This window comes from Halichoerus grypus, chromosome 5 (assembly GCF_964656455.1).
Source record: "Halichoerus grypus chromosome 5, mHalGry1.hap1.1, whole genome shotgun sequence".
NCBI lineage: Eukaryota > Metazoa > Chordata > Mammalia > Carnivora > Phocidae > Halichoerus > Halichoerus grypus.
In genome coordinates, this window is record NC_135716.1 from 94,351,664 (window position 1) to 94,371,671 (window position 20,008).

General features: G+C 39.3%; 1 protein-coding gene across 1 annotated transcript in view; it reads left to right on the forward strand.

The window, feature by feature from the left end:
- The first annotated feature begins 56 nt into the window (after positions 1–56).
- The window catches only part of SLC16A1 (solute carrier family 16 member 1), a 50,827-nt gene continuing 30,875 nt past the window's right edge, over positions 57–20,008 (forward strand). The window contains exon 1 of the mRNA XM_078072593.1: positions 57–274. The gene's annotated coding sequence lies outside the window, so the exon portion shown is untranslated. The remainder of the gene's footprint in view (positions 275–20,008) is intronic.

Genomic DNA, 20,008 nt, shown 5'->3' on the forward strand with positions numbered 1-20,008 from the left:
TCGCGGTTCGGGCGTATGTATGGGGGGGGAGGGGGCGGCGGCCGGGAGGGCCGACTCCGCCCCATGTGCGCATGCTCCGGCCCCGGAGGATTATAAGGCAGCCCCGCGGGCCCGACCCGACAAAGTGCTGGCGAGCTGCGACGTGACCTGCCGGCCGCGTGTGTGCCCGAGAGAGCGAACGAGGTAGCTGGCGAAGGACGCGACCGGGACCCTGGGCCCTGCGGGACTCCAGCTGTGTCACGTACACGCTTGGCGGCGCGAACCGCGCATAACGGTTAGTTGGGTAACGGCCGGCGGCGGCGCTGGGCGCGGACCCCCGGTGCCCCTGCCTCCCTGGTGGGTGGGAGGGAGCCTCGGGGGGGCGCAGACCTGGTTCTCGCGGGAGGGAGGCGGCCGCTTAGCCCCGGAGCGTGGCGTTGGGGAAGGAGACCTTGAGGCGATGGGGACAGCGCCTCGCCCCGCCGAGCTGCGGCCCCGTAGTCAGGTGCGGGCCACCGGCCTGGCCGGGGAGTTGGGTTTGGGTGCCGGTGACCTTGCGCAAGTAGCTTTTCCCCTAGCGTTCAGGAGTCTCCTCAAGAGATGCTTTTGATTTGGAAAAGGGACGACGTGGGGCTGGTTCACGTGGTGCCTCCCCGCTCTCCTGGCCGCGTTCTGCTCCAAGGGAAGGGACTCGGGGCGGGAGTTATTTTGGACTCGTGGCATGCCCGCCCCAGCCTCGGCCAGCCAATCCTTGCCCCACCTGGTGACTTGCGAGAGTGGTTTGGGGAGCCGCAGCCCCCGCAGCCAAGACGTGACTGCAGGGTTCGCGCGGACTTTGCGGAGGGAGCAGTGCAGCTGGCCGACTCCGGGACTGGTGCTGACGGGGACTCTTTGTCATTCAACCTGTGGCTGCCGAACGTCGACTGCAGCGCCCTCGCGCTCCTGGTCTTGAAGGTGGCCCTGTGGGGAGGAATCTGAAGGATAGCGTTACACTTGGTCAGATGCACTCGTTTTGTTCCAAGTACATCCTTTTTTTCCACGTGCGTTTTAAGCATTTCATGTCTTTGTCACGACTTATTTGGTGTGACAAGCAGCGGCCCAAACTATTTTGTAATTATTTGCGACCAAGAAACAAACGGATTTCTACTTGAGCCGGGTTTCCAGCGTTTGCTGACGAACTAGGCGCCTGAAAGCAGTAGAATGTTTACAGAGCTACTCTTTACCATAACTAGTTTTGAAATGTTTTTTTTTTTTCAAAAGTTATTCCGGTTTCGAAATAAAATGCGTGCACGTCAGTGCCCTGATAAAACAAATGTGGGCTTAGTAACTAGTGGAATGTCGTGATAGGGTGAACTCTGAATTGTGTGAGAGTTTGGAAGAGTATGACTAAGAATTAGGCATTAATAAACAATGTCAATGTCGTTTACCAGAACTGTGAGTGAAATAGAGACTATGTATCTTCAGCTTTTTAGTTTGGCATTAAGTAGTACCCATAAGTCCAAGTCTTATGCCCTGGAGTACAACTTTGCCTTCAAATTGCCATAGAAAATATCAGGAATTCATGACATCTAGCCTTTAATGGGTAAGTATTATTTAAAAGTTTAACATACTTGAGTAATTTAGGGTTTAGATAAATGCTGTTCTTTAATCATACTGCAGTGACTCTTGTTAAATATGCAAGTTAATGGTCTGGAAAGCATTTTGTGAGATTTTTATAGCTGAATAGGTTTAAAGGTTTGGTTGTAAGCTTAACGATAATAGGCTATAACATCCCTAAACAGATGAAAAAAGGATAATAAGGTCATAGGATGAAACCATTTGATAGTGTTCCAATAGTTTACATGTCTTTTTATCTTCTAAATATTAATGCATATAATATTAACCCTGGAAAAGATCTTAATGACCAGCTAGTCAGATTCCCTTATTTTACAGATTAGGAAATTGAAGTTGGAGAAGTTAAGTGACTTAACATCTTAGGTGTGAAAACTTGTTGATGTTTTTGTGGGAATTAATGTGTCTTTTGACTCCCATTTAATCAGATTGGCACTCTTGAGCTTTCTGTAAAGTTGTTAATATGGATATAAATTTATACTAAAATAGATATTTTGAGCAACTGTTTCCCAATTTATGTCCTTCATTCCCATTGTGTTTTCAATCCACTTTATAATGCATCCCTGTATATAGGATTTAGGTCCCTGTAAATGTCTATATGGCCAGTCTGTTTTTGTTGCAGATGAAGACTAGGAAGATGGAACTTGGATGTGAGAATAACAGACCAGAGAGTTGTGAATATTTTTGTATTCAGCAATTTGTTATTAGCTATTAGGCACTATGAGAGACTTAGGATTTGACAATGAACAATTTCTGGCCCTATCCCTCCTGGAGTTTGTAGTTTAACTGGAGAGCAGATAGGTAACAGTGATTACCACAAGTACTCTTTATAAACATATATTGAGTGTTATGATAGAGGAAGTACAGGTTCCTGTGGAACGAAATAGTGTATTCTGTACTTATGAGAAGATACCCAACCTAGTATAGAAGCAGTCTGGGTACACCTCTCTGAGGAATGCTATTTAACTTTTTAGACTTGAAGGTTAGGAGCTAACTAGGCTGGGAAGTGATGGTGGAAAGAGCATTCCAATCATGAATGCTGAAGCTACAGTCAGAGTACAGGGTACATTGGAAAAACTGCAAGAATTTACCAAAGCTAAAGCATAAGAGGGAGCAGGGAAATTAGGGAGAGATGGAAGTTGGAGAGGTAGATAATATCAGATAATGGAAGGCCTTATAAGTCATTTTAAAGAATTAGGGAAGGGACTAGGTTAAAAATTTAAGGAAGCACTCTTGCATTGAAGCTAATCAAAGGCGGTTTAGGGTGGGTTTTTTTTTTAAAGATTTTATTTATTTGACAGAGAGAGACAGCGAGAGAGGGAACACAAGCAGGGGGAGTGGGAGAGGGAGAAGCAGGCTCTCCGCCAAGCAGGGAGCCCGATGCGGGGCTCAATCCCAGGACCCTGGGATCATGATCTGAGCCGAAGGCAGACGCTTAATGACTGAACCACCCAGGCGCCCCGGTTTAAGGGTTTTAAGTGGAGTTGAGGATCATATTTTGCATTTTAGGAACCTCACTCTGCATACAATGTGGGAAACAGGCTGAAGGAAGTCTGTTGGGAGTGTGTGAGACCACAGTGATGGACAGTAGTGGTAGGAGGGAAGAGGGGGGGAGCACACAGGATTCAGTGGCGGACCAGATGTGGGAAACTGGGGCAGCCAGAGTTAACAGTATCTCAGAGGTTTCTAGCTTGACCAAATATGATTTTGTGGGTTTATCAGATGGTATTTGTCTCCATTTAACCAGTGGGGGCAATTAAGACATTGTGTGACTAGCCCAGGGCTGCTCAGGTTGTAAGTCTGGGAAATAAAACAAATCCATTCCTGTCCTCTTTGTAGTTCTATTGGTGTGATTGATAGTGATTTTTTAAATTTATTTTCCTCTAAACAAACTACAATCGAAAAATTTCAAACAAAATTGAGAGCCAGTGTTTCATCTATACCCTTTTCTACTCCCCCACAACTGCTACTGGATTATTCTGAAGCAAGTCGTATGTACATAATTACTCCGTCTACGAATATTTCAGTATATCTCTAAAAGATATGATTCAAAAAATCATAACCACATACTATTATCTCACCTGTAAAAATGAACATAACCAAATAACCAGGCAGTATTCAAATTTTCCTCAGTTGGCGTTCTTTTGTTTTTTAAGTGAGCTCTACATCCAACGTGGGGCTTGAGCTCAAGACCCCGAGATCAAGAGTCACATGCTCTATTGACTGAGCCAGCCAGGCGTCGTATCCCTAAGCTTTTTCTTTTTAATTTTTTAAGATCTATATATTTATTTGAGAGAGAGAAAGCATGGTTTGGAGGAACAGAGGGAGAAGTCAGGCAGACTCCATGCTGAGTGCGGACGGAGCCTGAAGTGGGACTCCATCTTATTACCCTGATATGGCGACCTGAGCCAAAACCAAGAGTTGGATGCTCAACCGACTATGCCACCCAGGCACTACCACCCACCCCCCCAAGTTGCTTTTAAATAATTGGTTTGTTTGATTTGGGATCCAAACACAGTCACATATTACATTTGGTTGATAGATCTTTTAATCTACAGTTTCCCCCTTTCTCATACCTCATAATTTATTTGCTGAAGGAACCAGGTTATTTTTCCTGAAGTTTCCCTCATTCTGGATTTTGTTGAATATATCCCTCTGGAATAGTTTTAACATGTTTTAGTTCAACATGTCCTTTGATCCTGTAAGTTGGTAGCTAGGTTGAAGACTTCAAGCATGCTTAGATCAGTTCAGGTTTGATTTCTGAGAGTAGGGACAGTGTGGGGGAGAGGACAAAATATAATTCCTAGGTGATGACGTATATTTCCATCAGGAGGCCTATGTTTGGTTATCACTGACTCTGCTATATTAATGGCATGGTTCCATTTTCTCATTAGTGGTTTGCAAATGGCCTTTAATTCTCTAACATTCCTTTTGGGTTTTTTTTTTTTTTTTTAAGATTTATTTAGAGCACCTGCGTGGCTCAGTCTTTTAAGTGTCTGCCTTCGGCTCAGGTCATGATCCCAAGGTCCTGGCATCGAGTCCTGCATCAGGCTCCCTGCTCAGCGGGGAGCCTGCTTCTCCCTCTGCCTGCCACTCCCCCTGCTTGTGTTCTCTCTCTCTCTAATAAAATCTTTAAGAAAGAAAGATTTTATTTATTTATTTGAGAGAGAATGCGGGGGAGGAGCAGAGGGAGAGGGAGAAGCAAGCTCCACACTGAGCAGGGTGCCTGATGCGGGACTTGATGCCAGGACTCTGGGATCATGACCTGAGCCGAAGGCAGGCGCTTAACAGATTGAGCCACCCAGGCGTCCCTCTCTTAACATTCCTTCTTAATTGATTAACTAGAATACCTCTATAGAGAGAAGTAGGGTTTTTTTCCCCAGTTTATTTTGAGATATAATTGACATCACTATATAAGTTTAAGTTATACAGCATAATGGCTTGACTAGCATATATTGTGAAATGATTGCCACAATAAGTTTAGTTAGCATCCATCATCAACTCATTAGATAAAGAGCAAAAAAATTTTTTTCCTTCTGAAGAGGACTCAGAATTTACTCTCTTAACCTTCATATATATCATATATCAGTGTTAACTATAGTCATCATGTTGTACCTCACATCGCTGGTACTTATCTTATAATTGGAAGTTTGTACCTTTTGACCACCTTCTTCTAAGTGGTTTTTGAATAGAAAGAGCAAGTTAAAGTTTGTGTGTTTTAATACAATGTCATATATGATTGAGAGACTATCTTTTTGAGAAATGTATTTAAATGTATCAAGGTACATCCTCTTTAAAAGCCAGTATTTTGTTAAAATGTTTTTAGCACTTGATATTAACATTTCAAATGGTTTTTTAGTATTTGGAATATTTAGAATTTCTATTCTTACATTGATAGGGTTTCTTTTGGTCTTCTCTGCTCTTTTTTGAAGAGCTTATTTGTTCCCATAGCTTTTGGGGAATTTCTGGTAGAATCACTACCAAATCTAAATCTCAAGCTGTAACCAGAATACAGATTTTAAATTCCTTAAGTACAGATATTGATTACTATTATCAGTGATCTGCTTTTCTAATTATCTCCTGGGCATTTCAAACTTAAAATGTTGCCTAAGGTTCATTATTTCTGCCTGTTTTCAACTTCCCTTCATTCCCAAACCTTGTCTTTCCTTCTGACTACATTCTTTCAAGTAGTTAGGCTTAAAACCTCTGAGTCCGTCATCTAAATACTTCCCTGATGGGGGCCCCTGCCCTCCCAAATGCAATTATGTGCCAAACGCTTCTCTTCTTTATTATCTCTTGTGTCCATTCTCTCCCCCCAACCCCACCCCACTTTTCATTTTATCATTACTCCCTAGTTTCGGCTGTTGCCATGATTGTTGCAGTGGTGGCCTTGTACCATCATTGCCATTCCCCTTTTCCAATCTGTTCTGTAATGTGCCACCAGTTCTGATCATGTCATTTCTCTAATCAAAATCTTCTCATGGCTTTCTAGTGCCTACCAAATTTAGTATTCGTCTGGATAGATTTTAGTCTTCAATATATGACTCCAGGTTACCCTTCTGAGTTGTATGTTATTCTTCCTTTAACTTGCACTGACAAACTGAAATTTTTCTCCATGCTTTTTTCCCTGTAATTTTTTTTTTCTCTTTTCCTGGTCCTAGGATCCATTTTATAATGGATCTGTATGCCAAGATTAGTATAGTTGAGATGTTTGAGCCCTCACATCCTATAAAGAATGATCTTAAGGAAATGGTGATTTCTCTTCTGGGGTCACGGTACACAAAATGACAGCACGAGCTCACATCTACCAACAGGGAGACTTGGCTGCAAGGGCTAAGCTATTGAGGAGTACAACTGACCATTTATGCAGAAGAAGCAGGATCCAGCTCTGTTGGCTGTCCATACAATTCCGTTACTACTCACAGCTCATAATACTGTTGAATCTAATCTGATTTGATTACAATGACTTAGCCTTCATATAAAAGAGAAATTCCTCAAAATGTACAAGCATTGTAAGCTGCATATTTGATCATTTGTTGAAAAATATTTCTTCCCTTTGATTTTGCTCTTACTGTGTATATCACCGAAGATTATTGAGTGAATGAAAGCTTGATAATGCGCTCTGGTGTGTTAAACTGTTTTGGATAGTAAAGGGGCTTTTTTTTTTTTTTTAATTAAGTTTTTATTTTAAATCTAATACATTTAACATACAGCGTTATATTAGTTTCAGAAATACAATATAGTGATTGAACAATTCTGTACATTACTCAGTGTTCATCATGGTAAGTGTACTTGTAACAAGGCTTTTTAAAATTGCCTTATATAGTTTTGAGACTCAAAGCTTTTACTTGATTAACTTTCTCTTCTATTCCCCTATCAGGGGTTTTTAACCTGTGATCTGCAGATTGGTCTTCCATGGTGGATGGAATTCAGGGAGTCTCTGAACTTGCTGGAGAAAAAAAAAATTACATCTTTTCATTAACTTCTACATAAAATTTAGATTTATTTCAACTATGAATGTAGGCAACAAACCATAAGTAGTTTTAGCAGTACCTGTGACTTCGTCATCAATAGAAATCACATATTTTCATATAATATGGTGGTTGCAGCCATCTTGAAATTGTTTAAATTCATCATTACTTCAAAATTACTGTGGTTATTAGACCTGCTACTAGATCTTATCTGATTTCTTATTTTTAAAAGCACATATCAATTAAAAAGCACATATCAATTAAAAATATAGTTTGACAATTATGTTTGTATTTTATGCATTTAAAAACATCATTCTGACAAGAATAATGACAGGTTTTACCAAACTGTCAAAGGAATCTGTGGCACCAAAGAGGCTAAGAACTTCTGCTCCTAACTCCTCCTAACTCTTACATGTCTTTTCTGATATAAAATGGTTAGCCAGAAGCTGTGATGAAATATAGCATACAAATCATGGTGTCACAGATTTATGTAAATTATTTGGCCATTGACTTTTGTGTACTACGTCATAAATTTTGACCTCACAAATGATAGGGAACAAAGTGCTTGTGTGCATTTTCTAAGGTCTAGTGAGATGATTTCTATAAAATTGGGCGGAATAATTTTCCTTTGTATTCAGGAAGTATAGGTTTATATAACTTAAAATTACATTTCTAAAATTCTGTGTTTCTTTTTTAATTTTTAAAAAATTAAAAAAAAAATTTTTAAGTAAGCTCTACACCCAACATGGGGCTTGAACTCACAACTCCAAGACCAAGAGTTGCGCGGTCCACTGACTGAGCTAGCCATGTGCCCCCAAAATTCTCTTAAATGCCATAAGTTAAATGGAGTAGGGGGTGTCTTTATTGACTTGGGGGACTTTCTTGCCCTCTTTTGGATATATCAGCAAAAGTGCTTCAAATCTTATCTTCACAAGTTTACTCTATTAGATGCAGGCTTTTATTTTGCTCAGCTAAGTGAATCCCTAATGGGGTCAGTGGAATTCAGGTTTGAAATACCTCCTCTGGAGATTAGAAATACACATCCTTGGGGTGCCTGGCTGGCTCTTTCAGAAGAGTGTGCGAGTCTTGATCATGCGTGAATTTGAGCCCCATGTTGGGTGTAGAGATTACTTAAATAAAAATGAAAGAGGGGCGCCTGGGTGGCTCAGTCGTTCAGCGTCTGCCTTCGGCTCAGGTCATGATTCCAGGGTCCTGGGATCGAGCCCCACATTGGGCTCCCTGCTCAGCGGGAAGCCAGCTTCTCCCTCTTCCTCTCCCTCTCCCCCTGCTTGTGTTCCCTCTCTCACTGTGTCTCTCTCTGTCAAATAAATAAATAAAATCTTAAAAAAAAAAAAAAGACATCCTTTTTTTTTTTTTTAAAGATTTTATTTATTTACTTAGAGAGGGAGTGTGAGAGAGAGAGAGTATGAGGGGAGGGGCAGAGGGAGAGGGAGAAGCAGGCTCCCCGCTGAGCAGGGAGCCTGACACGGGACTCGATCCCAAGACCCTGGGATCATAACCTGAGCCAAAGGCAGACACTTAACCGACTGAGCCCCCCAGGTGCACAAGACACATCCTTTCTATTGTGATTGTGTAATGATGTTGTTTGTATTTACTCTGTCACCTAGAATACTACTTGATGGAGTTAGTAGAGGGAAAACGAATGGTTTAACAATTACTGTAGTTTCCAGGAAAATACTCATTTGAAATTGTATATTTCTAATAAAGGAACTGATAATTATCTTAAAAGACAATACAGTATTGTCAGCAATTAAGAAGGCTATTTAAGTTTTTTTTTTTTTTTTTAAGATTTTATTTATTTGTCAGACAGAGAGAGAGAGAGAGACAAGCAGGGGAAGTGGCAGGCAGAGGGAGAAGCAGGCTCCCCGCTGAGCAGGGAGCCCAATGTGGGACTCGATCCCAGGACCCTGGCATCATGACCTGAGCTGAAGGCAGATACTTAGCCAACTGAGCCACCCAGGCATCCCATATTTAAGTTTAACTGTAGTATATTTTGAGGTAATAATGCTGACTTCTTTTTGCTACATCTTTAGTGTCTGTGAACATCTTCTAAAAAAGTTTTGCATGTTCATAATAGACAAACTATGGAAAGAGCCCAGATGTCCATCGACAGATGAATGGATAAAGAAGATGTGGTATATATATATACACAGTGGAATATTATTCAGCCATCAAAAAATAAAACAAGATGAAATCAGAGAGGGAGACAAACCATAAGAGACTCTTAACCATAGGAAACAAACTGAGGGTTGTTGGAGGGGAAGAGGGAATGGGTTAACAGGGTGATGGGCATTAAGGAGGGTATGTGATGTAATGAGCACTAGATGTTATATAAGACTGATGAATCACTGAACTCTACCTATGAAACTGATAATACACTATATGTTAATTGAATTTAAATAAAATAAAATTTTAAAAACTTTGCAAGTATACATTTGAGAATGGTAGGTAATGATTTAATGCCAGACAAACAGTACTCAATTTTAATACTCTTCTGTGGTTTGTTTGTTAACTGATGAAACAAACAAGAAAACAAAACAACTTATTTTTTTGAGATAATGAGGGTCAAAGGTAGCATAATAATGAAGTTCAGACTCATTCAAGGGATGTTTATTAAAGAATTACCATGTGTACAAGAAGTTACTAGAAATGGATGAAGGAATATATATTTTAAAATATGGTTTGAGAACATTCAGAACGAGAATAAAGCTTTGAAATGAAATGTTAGTATATTACTACATTGTCTCTAGTCCTGAAAACTTAAGATATGTTTACGTGACAGTAAGTATAGTGTTAATTATTTCTGTTAGTGAATAGTTAAACTCAGCCTTTTGCAAGAAAAAGAAAAGGTTTCTTTGTTATCTTTCAATGAATTGTAATCCAGTTATGCTCCCCATTAGGGTTCAGAATACTGGAAGTGAAGTAGATTCTAGCAGAAATACCACCTACTATATTCAAATACTCATGTATATTCAAAGTAATATAAACGACACAACCCTAACAACACATCTGTTTGTAATTTTAATCTAACCAGTACATTTTTTTAGATTCTGGAACAAGACAGGTCTTACATTAATAAATTAAAATGGCCCACTTAGATCTTGATTTGGTGAATGTATTTTCAGATTGCTGAAGAAAAACAGAACATATACAGGTATTCCAGAATATAACCTGGAATTCTGCCAAGCAGAAGCTGCCATTGAAGGATAAAGCCTCCCAACTTCCCCTTCTTTTTTTTTTTTTTTTTTTTTTTAAAGATTTTATTTATTTATTTGACAGAGAGAGAGATAGCGAGAGCAGGAACACAAGCAGGGGGAGTGGGAGAGGGAGAAGCAGGCTTCCCGCCGAGCAGGGAGCCCGATGTGGGACTCGATCCCAGGACCCTGGGATCATGACCTGAGCCGAAGGCAGACGCTTAACGACTGAGCCACCCAGGCGCCCCCAACTTCCCCTTCTTTGCTACTACTCACATTCTTTATTTTATAAAATGTGAAATGGGTTTATATTTGTAAACTCTTGCCCAAGCAAGAAATAAATTAGCATGTGAAAGGGAACAGGACTTGGCCTAAACATGGACAATAGCCAATTTTTCAGTCTGTGAGAAGCAGGCAAAAATGAAGCATTACAGAAGGCACGATCTGCTGGTGTAGTAATAACTCAGAAAGTGAGACTGATTAGATTAAGTTCAATGTGCCAAAAGTTGTCTTCAGTGATTTTTTTTCTTTATTTAAAAACAAACAAGGGGTGCCTGGGTGGCTCAGTCAGTTAAGTGTCCAACTCCTGATTTTGGCTTAGGTCATGATTTCAGGGTTGTGAGATCAAGCCCCAAGTCAGGCTCAGTAGTGGGGTGGAGCCTGTTTAAGATTTCTGTCTCCCTCTCCCCCCTGCTCTCATGCCCACTCTCTTTCTAAAAAAAAAAAAATAATAAATACAAAATAGCAAATAAAAACAAACTTTTCTGTTTCTTTGACTATATAGGGCACTAGATCCAGAAAGCATAACATCATATCACTGGAGGGCTTTTCCTGGTTGCATATTTCTCTCTGCTTCTCAAAAACTGGGGAAATCAGATTCCTTGAAGTTCATCTAATGCTAACTCTTGGAGGTTAAATTTTTTTTTTTTAAAGATTTTATTTATTCATGAGAGACACACAGAGAGAGAGGCAGAGGCAGAGGGAGAAGCAGGCTCCCCAAGGAGCAGGGAGCCTGATGCGGGACTCGATCCCAGGACCCCGGGATCATGACCTGAGCTGAAGGCAGATGCCTAACCATCTGAGCCACCCAGGTGCCCAGGAGGTTAAATTTTTCAAAAGTAGTAAGAATAGTCTCTGTCCTTAATTCATGATCTAAAAGTACACACCTAAACTAATTAGGGAAATACTTTTTTTTTTTTTTTAAGATTTTTATTTATTTATTTGACAGAGAGAGACACAGTGAGAGAGGGAACACAAGCAGGGGGAGTGGGAGAGAGAGAAGCAGGCTCCCTGGGAGCCCGATGCGGGGCTCGGTCCCAGGACCCTGGGATCATGACCTGAGCCGAAGGCAGACTCTTAACGACTGAGCCACCCAGGGGCCCCAGGAAATAGTTACTTATAAAAGAAAGAAGTAGACATACAGTTTAGTATCTTAGAGTTTTCAGAACACTACCTAAGAAGCACTAAGATGTCATGGAGGAAATTAACTCCATGTGGCATGATGTATTCAGAAAAACAAAGATTTTGGTGGGCTAGAGTAGATTTTTAGTATTAGATAAAATTAGAATTATGGAAATTATCAGTAAATGAAAATTTCATTTTTATAAATTACTAAATGCTTTTATCACATCAATATGTGAATTTGGAATAAAACTATACTATCTTTTTGCCTTTGTTTCTGATATGGTCTTTAAGACTAAGGTCTCCTAAAGCAGTGGTGCCTCTTGAATTATCCTTTTCTTCCTAGGGAATCATGCAGTTGACTTTCTCTTCCCTTTGCTCATTCACAACTGAGATTTTTTTTTTTTTAAAGATTTTATTTATTTATTTGAGAGACAGAGCGAGAGAGCACAAGCAAGAGGAGCGGCAGAGGGAAGGGGGAGAAGCAGGCCCCCCCGCCAGGCAGGGAGCCCAATGTGGGGCTCCATCACAGGACCTTGGGATCATGACCTGGGCCAAACGAAGGCAGACGCTTAACAGGCTGAGCCACCAAGGTGCCCCTCACAACTGAGATTAACTGAAGTGTGATTCCATCATGAATTCTTAAATACATACTTCAAAAGTCCCTTACTTTTCCCTCCTCTACTTCCAACTCTTCCATAGTAGCATTACCAGAATGTCTCTTCTTTTTCCCTTTTCTTCTTTCCTCTCTGGTTTATGAGATAAAAAAGCTTCAATCTTTGCTAATAAGTGTGATAAGTGCTAATGATACAACAGTATGAAGGAAAAGGAAACTTGTAAGTATACATTTTAATTATGACTGATACAATAAAGAATTGGTTTTATGAACTATGCTTAAGCTTTGAAATATCCATAGAAGTTTTTTTCTAATTTCTGGACATCCTCATCTGCCTCCTTATCCTGCAAATAAGCCCCACTATTAAAGAGAACTAAACTAACTTGATTTCATGGGTTTTGTCTTAGTTTATTATACTGTTATTTTCTAATGTATATTAAAACATACATTAATTTCTTTGTGGCGTGACTTTGAGGGGTAGCCTAGGTAGCTAACCATAGTGAAGTGGGAAAGTTCTCTGAAGTTAGGGGCTTGCAGTAAAAAGTAAAAATGAATTTACCACTTCATTTGAGTAGGTGTCCAACTTTGGCCCAGGAATCTTAATTCTGAGCCCTGAGTAACCCACAGACCTGTAATATTGAAGAGTTACCTGTTTTTTAACTCATCTAATGTTAAATAATCCATGAACTTTAAATGTAGAAAAAAATGAAGATGTCAGGTATTGTCTGTCTTAAACCTTACCATAAAGTAGAAAGCCACTATTCAGAAATAATACTATAGATCTGGACACATCCTGAAAAATATTTCTGATACTAAATGGAAAAAGCAGGCTATAAAGCAGCATGAAATATAACCCCATGTTTATATTACATATATGCTTATGTATCACTATCCTAGAAGTTTAAGAGAATCTTCATCAAAATGTGAATAAGTGATAGGAGGATGGTAAATGACAGGCAAGAATCATCTTTTAAAGATTTTTTTATTTATTTGAGAGAGAGAGAGCATGCAATTGGGTGGCTGGGGGAGTAGGAGGGAGGGGGAGAGAGAAAAAATCCTCAAGCAGACTCCCTACTGAGTGCAAAGCCCGATGTGGGGCTTGATCCCTGAGATCATGACCTGAGCTGAAACCAAGAGTCAGGTGCTTAACAGACTGAGCCACCCAGGTGCCCCCGGGCAGACTTTATTTTCTATTTATATAGGTATATCCTCTAATTTCTCTATAATGAGTATGTATAACTTGTCATCTTTTATTACTTTGCTACTTTGTGTTTTTTTATTATAAGGTAATATATTTATTATATTTATTATATAATATATATATAATTATAGAGTAATGTTGGTTGGAACAAATCAAACAACACAGTATATGGAAAGAGGATTATTATCTACCCCTCACAACCTCCAACCAGTATAAAGTTTCAGATACATTACCTTTTTTTTTTTTCTTTCTTCCCTAGAATCTAAACTCCATGAGGGCAGGGACCATGTCTGTTTAGTTTACTACTTTCGCTCCAAGCACTCAAATTTTATTAAATGAATGGCAAAAAAGTTTGGTGTATAACTTGATATGATATAATTTTTTAAAATGATTATATAGTCCTATTATGTTTAAGTTTAAAAATCTGAATTGCAAAAACATTCATGAAATTTAGGACATTGATAATTGATCCTCTTTAGGATCATAACACTAAAATCCTGCTTTTGTATGAATCTTTATTAACAAGGTATGCCCCTTCATTGGCACGAATAGAAACTAACCCTTGTTCTTTGGGATTGTAGTGTTTATAAAGAAAGTTACACCACAGTTTGTGCTTGGGTAGTAGAAAGGAAGGGTGAAATACCCAAGGAATGCAGTATGGCTCTTAGGAAGTTGTTAAATACAAGAATAAAGAATTAATCTGCTACTATAAGACTATTACTGGGGGCACCCGGGTGGCTCAGTCTTTTAAGCAGCTGACTGTTGGTTTTGGCTCAGGTCATGGTCTCAGGATGCTGAGATCGAGCCCTGCATCAGGCTCTGCAGGGGTTTGCTTGAGAGTCTCTGCCTCTCCCTTGGCTCGCATGCCCTCTCTCTCTCTAAAATAAATATTTTTTTTAAAAAGACTTCAAGTTTTTATTATAGTTCTAGTAGTTAACATACAGTGTTTTATTAGTTTCAGGTGTACAGTATAGTAATTCAGCACTTCCATACTTCACCCTGTATCATCACCTCATCACAAGTGCCCTCCTCAATCCCTATCACCTATTTCACCCATCCCCCACCCACCTCCCCTCTGGTAACCAACAGTTTATTCTAATTGTCTGTTTCTTGATTTGTCTCTCTCTCTCTCCCTCTTATTTTTTATTTTTTTAAAGATTTTATTTATTTATTTGACAGAGACACAGCAAGAGAGGGAACACAAGAAGGGGGAGTGGGAGAGAGAGAAGCAGGCTTCCTGCAGAGCAGGGAGCCCGATGTAGGGCTCGATCCCAGGACTCTGGGATCGTGACCCGAGCCGAAGGCAGACGCCTAATGACTGAGCCACCCAAGCGCCCTCCCTCTTATTTTTTAACTTTCGCTTGCTTGTTCCTTAAATTCCACACATGAGTGAAATCATATGCTATTTTTCTCTGACTTATTTCCCTAAGCATTATACTCTTAACTCCATCCATATCCTTGTAAATGGCGAGATTTCATTCTTTTTATGACTGTATGCCATTGTATGTATATACATTACCTCTTTATCCGTTCATCAATCGATGGACACTTGGGTTGCTTCCATATCTTGGCTATTATAAGTAATGCTGCAATAAACATAGGGGTGCATGTATCCCTTTGAATTAGTGTTCTTGTATTTTTTGGGTAAATACCCAGAAGTACGATTGCTGGATTGTGAGTTAGTTCTATTTTTAACTTTTTGAGGAACCTCCGTACTATTTTCCACAGTGGCTGCACCAGTTTGCATTCCCACCAACAGTGCATGAGGGCCCCTTTTTCTCCACATCTTCACCAACACCTTTTGTTTCTTAAGTTACTGATTTTAGCCATTCTGAGAAGTGTGAGGTGATACCTCGTTGTAGTTTTAATTTACATTTCCCTGATTATGAGTGATGTTGAGCATCATCTCATGTGTCTGTTGGCCATCTATAGGTCTTCCTTGAGGAAATGTCTGTTCATGTCTTCTGCCTATTTTTAATTGGATTGTTATTTTTTTGGGTGTTGAGTTTTATAAGTTCTTTATAGATTTTGGATACTAACCCTTTATTGGATATGTCATTTGCAAATATCTTCTCCCATTCTTTAGGTTGTCTTTCCGTTTTGTTGATTGTTTCTTTTCACTGCACAGAAGCTTTTTATTTTGATGTAGTCCCGATAGTTTATTTTTGCTTTTGTTTCCCTTACGTCAGGAGACATACCTGGAAAGAAGTTGTTATGGCCAATGTCAAAGAAGTTACTGCCGGTTTTGTTTCCTAGGATTTTTATGGTTTCAGGTCTCACATTTAGATCTTTAATCCATTTTGAATTTACTTTTGTGTATATTGTAAAAAGTGTCCAGTTTCATTCGTTTGCATGTAGCTATCCAGTTTTCCCAACACCATTTGTTGAAGAGACTGTATTTTTGCCATTGGATATTCTTTGTTGAAGATTAATTGAACATATAATTGTGGGTTTATTTCTGGATTTTCTATTCTGTTCCATTGATCTGTGTTTCTATTTTTGTGCCAATACCATTAATGTTTTGATTACTACAGCTTTGTGATTTAACTTGAAATGTGGAATTTTGATCCCTTTAGTTTTTCTTTTCTTTTTCACGATTGCTTTGGCTATTTCTGGTTCCATACAAACTGTAGGATTGCTTGTTCTACTTCTGTGAAAAATGCTATTGGTATTTTGATAGGGATTGCATTAAAAGTGTGGATTGCTTTGGGTAGCATAGACATTTTAACAGTATTTGTTCTTCCAATCCATGAGCATGGAATGTCTTTTCATTTCTTTGTGTTATAAGACTATTACTTTTCATCCTGGATGGTATTTAATAGCTAATGAGCGTCACTTTTTTCTTCTTGAAGTAGTAATTCACTAGGAGCAATGTTAAACTGAAGATTTATTGTTCTTCATACTATGTCCCCTTAGAAGTCTACTTACTCGGGGCGCCTGGGTGGCTCAGTTGGTTGGGCGACTGCCTTCGGCTCGGGTCATGATCCTGGAGTCCCGGGATCGGGTCCCGCATCGGGCTCCCTGCTCGGCGGAGAGTCTGCTTCTCCCTCTGACCCTCCCCCCTCTTGTGCTCTCTCTCTCTATCTCATTCTCTCTCTCAAATAAATAAATAAAATATTTAAAAAAAAAAAGAAGTCTACTTACTCTTAGGAAATTGGGAGCCAGAACCCTAGTAATAAAAGATGCTAAGTTGGGTCTCATGCTTTGCTATTTGTCAGCTGTAGTAGAAATAGTTGCTAGTATCTTGAAACCTTTTTATAATAAACATTTTAACAAGTTCATAACTTTTCATGCAATCTTGAGGTTTATATTAAATTATTAAAGAGAGATTTTTTTTAAGATTGTTTATTTATTTATTTATTTGAAAGAAAGCGGGAGAGTGCACGTGCAGAGCTGAGTGAGAACCTGAGTGGGGGGAGGGGCAGAGGGAGAGGGAGAAGCAGGCTCCCTGCTGAGCAGGGAGCCCGATATGGGGCTCTATCCCAGGACCCTGCGATCATGACCTGAGCTGAACGCAGATGCTTAACTGATTGAGCCACTCATGCGCCCCAAAGGGAGAGGTATTTTTATTGGAATTAGTTTGATTATGCTTATAGTTTGCAAATCAGACTTTAAAAGTAAGTAGAAGTTTCTCTTCTCCTAATTTTGAAAACTCTGATTCTCAATTTAAAATGCATATTAATATATATCAATATTATCTATTCTGTAAGTCTACAAGTAGATTACTTACCTTTGAAAGAAATTGCACTGTTACGGCGAGAAGAGAAATAAAGTACTAAGATTAACCCTCAATAGGGAAACCAGAACCTGAATCGAGAGTTTCTACACATATCAGGGACCATACTTCTTTACCCCACCCACTTGCCTAAAATTATGCTTATTTGGTTGAATGGATGCCAGAAATCATTGTCTTACAAGGAGAATTAAAGAGTGTTACAGATTCAGATTATTGAGTATGATATTGGCTGAGATTGACAAAAGAGAATTAAATAAGTAAATATGTGTACATACGTATGTATACACACACGTACATATATGTATATTCACTACCTTTAAGCTTGCACATTACTTTGTTCATTTGCAGATACGATCAACTTCATCAGTTCTCTGTAGTACTTAAAAAGCTTTAAATCCTCTATTTTTCAATTTTTTAAGATTTTATTTTTATTAATAAATAAAAATTTTTTAAATAAGATTTTATTTAATTTGATAAGATTTTATTTAATTTTATTAATAAATAAAAATTTATTTTTATTTTGAGAGCAAGCAGGAGGAGGGGCAGAGGAAGAGGGAGAGAATCTCCTGCAGACTCCACCCTGAGGCAGAGCCTGATGCAGAGCTTGATCTCATGATTCTGATATCATGACCTGAGCCAAAATCAAGAATCCAACACCCAGCTGACTGGGCCACCCAGGCGCTCCTAATCCTCTTTTTTAAAACAACTACAAGAGATTAGGTTTGACATTTAAAAATTTGGGTTGTTATAGCAACATCATAGGGCTGTTATTAGAGCATTAAACAAAGTCAAGATAAATTAATTGGAAGTCTGCATCAGTGTAGTCCCAGTCAGGCAGAAATAAACAAAAATTGATTTTTCACTTCCTATTAAGTCTTGGGCATTCTGTAGTTCCTTATGGAATTTATTTTTTTACTTTTCATTTTTTTAAGTAGACTCCATGCCCGGTGTGGAGCCCAACGTGGGGCTTGAACTCACAACCCTGAGGTCAAGACCTGAGTGGAGAATGAAGAGTCACATGTTTAGGGGCCCCTAGGTGGCTCGGTCGTTAAGTGTTGACTCTTGATTTCAGCTTAGATCATGATCTCAGGATTGTTAGATTGAGCCCCATGTAGGGCTCAGCGGAGAATCTGCTTGAGATTCTCTCTCCCTCTGCCCCTTCTCCTGGCCACGCACCTCTCCCTCTCCCTCCCTCTCTAAAATAAATAAATCTTAAAAAAAAAAAAGAGTCGTATGTTTAACTGACTGAGCCACCCAGGTGCCCCTCTTAGGGAATTTGTAGTTGAAGTTGCAAATAGCCAAAATTTCCCCATGTTTGTCATTCATTGAATAGCTTGCCTGGCTTTGTTGATGGTACAGCAAAAGTAGCTCTAATACTATAATAGTGATATATTGATCTAAAAGGTGGTATATATTAATTGCCAGGAAGCCTTGTAGGAAAACTTAAACCCATTTCATGAAATAAGCCAGGAATATTTATAATGCATGTCATTTGGTGGTGGCACTAAATTCTGTTCTCTGGAAGCCTTTCTCAATACTGGGTCTTATGTTCACATGTCTCTGTGTTATTGATAAATTTGTATTTCTTCCTTTTCAAAAAATTTTAGCCTTGAGGTTTTGCTCAGCTGAGCAAAAGGTAGTTGACTAGTATTTAAGGAAGATCCATAGAAAGTTGTCATTCATCACATAGAAAAGTGTTAATGCTTGAACAATCTGTACATAAGACCGCAGCGGACAGAGAGGTGGCCGGAGGGCTGGAAATTAAGGGTATTGACTGTTTATGTTTGAGAAACCCTTGTCCCTTGATTTCTGACACACCCCTCAGTCTTATTTTAGGTGGTGAAAGGCCCTTAGTTCAAACAAACACCCTTCATTTCATCACATACCCTTTGGCACCTGATACATTTACTTGAAACAGTTCTTTTCTAGATCACAGTAGAAATGAGGACAGTTACAAATGTTAGGTTTCATCTGTTTCATGGTGCTCTGGGTCCTGACAGGTATATATTGTGAGCTTTCTGTTGGGAAAACTTTGAACAAATTCCTGGTTTGGGTAGAAGATACTCTCCAAGAATACATATGGTATTTGGGACAACAAAAAGAAATGTGAGGAGGGGGTGCCTGGGTGGCACATTCGGTTGAGTATCTGACTCTTGGTTTCTGCCCAGGTGATGAACTCAGGGTCATGAGATCAAGCCCACCTCGACCATCGGCTCTGCACTCAGCACCGAGTGTGCTTAAGACTCTGTTTCCCTGTCCATCTCCCCTTCCTCCCACCCACGCACATGTGCACACGTGCTCGCTCTCTCCCTCTCTCAAATAAATCCTTAAAAAAAATGTGACGAGGATGACAGGGAATGCCTAATAAGCCAAAGAACTCTTAAAGGAAAGGAAATTATTATTTTGTTTTATAATAGAATTACCACATTTTTTTCCTTTTCAACTGACTAAATAAAAAGAGCAAAGATTTGACATCCTTATTCAAAGTTATTGTAATATGTGAGAGGTTATATATTTACAATTTTATCAAAGTATAAAATACATATATATAGTTCAAATAGACGTGACTTAACAATGAAAAATAGTCCATTCTGCATCATCTCCTACCACCCTTTCCTGTATACATGTACATCAGCTTTTTTCTGTAATTAATACATTCAAGTTATACATCATTATTTACTAAAGCACTTACAAAATACTGCCTAGCCCACAGAGATTCTGAATGCACCAAGATGATATACCATCTGAATAAGCCAAAAACCAATAGATATCAATTTA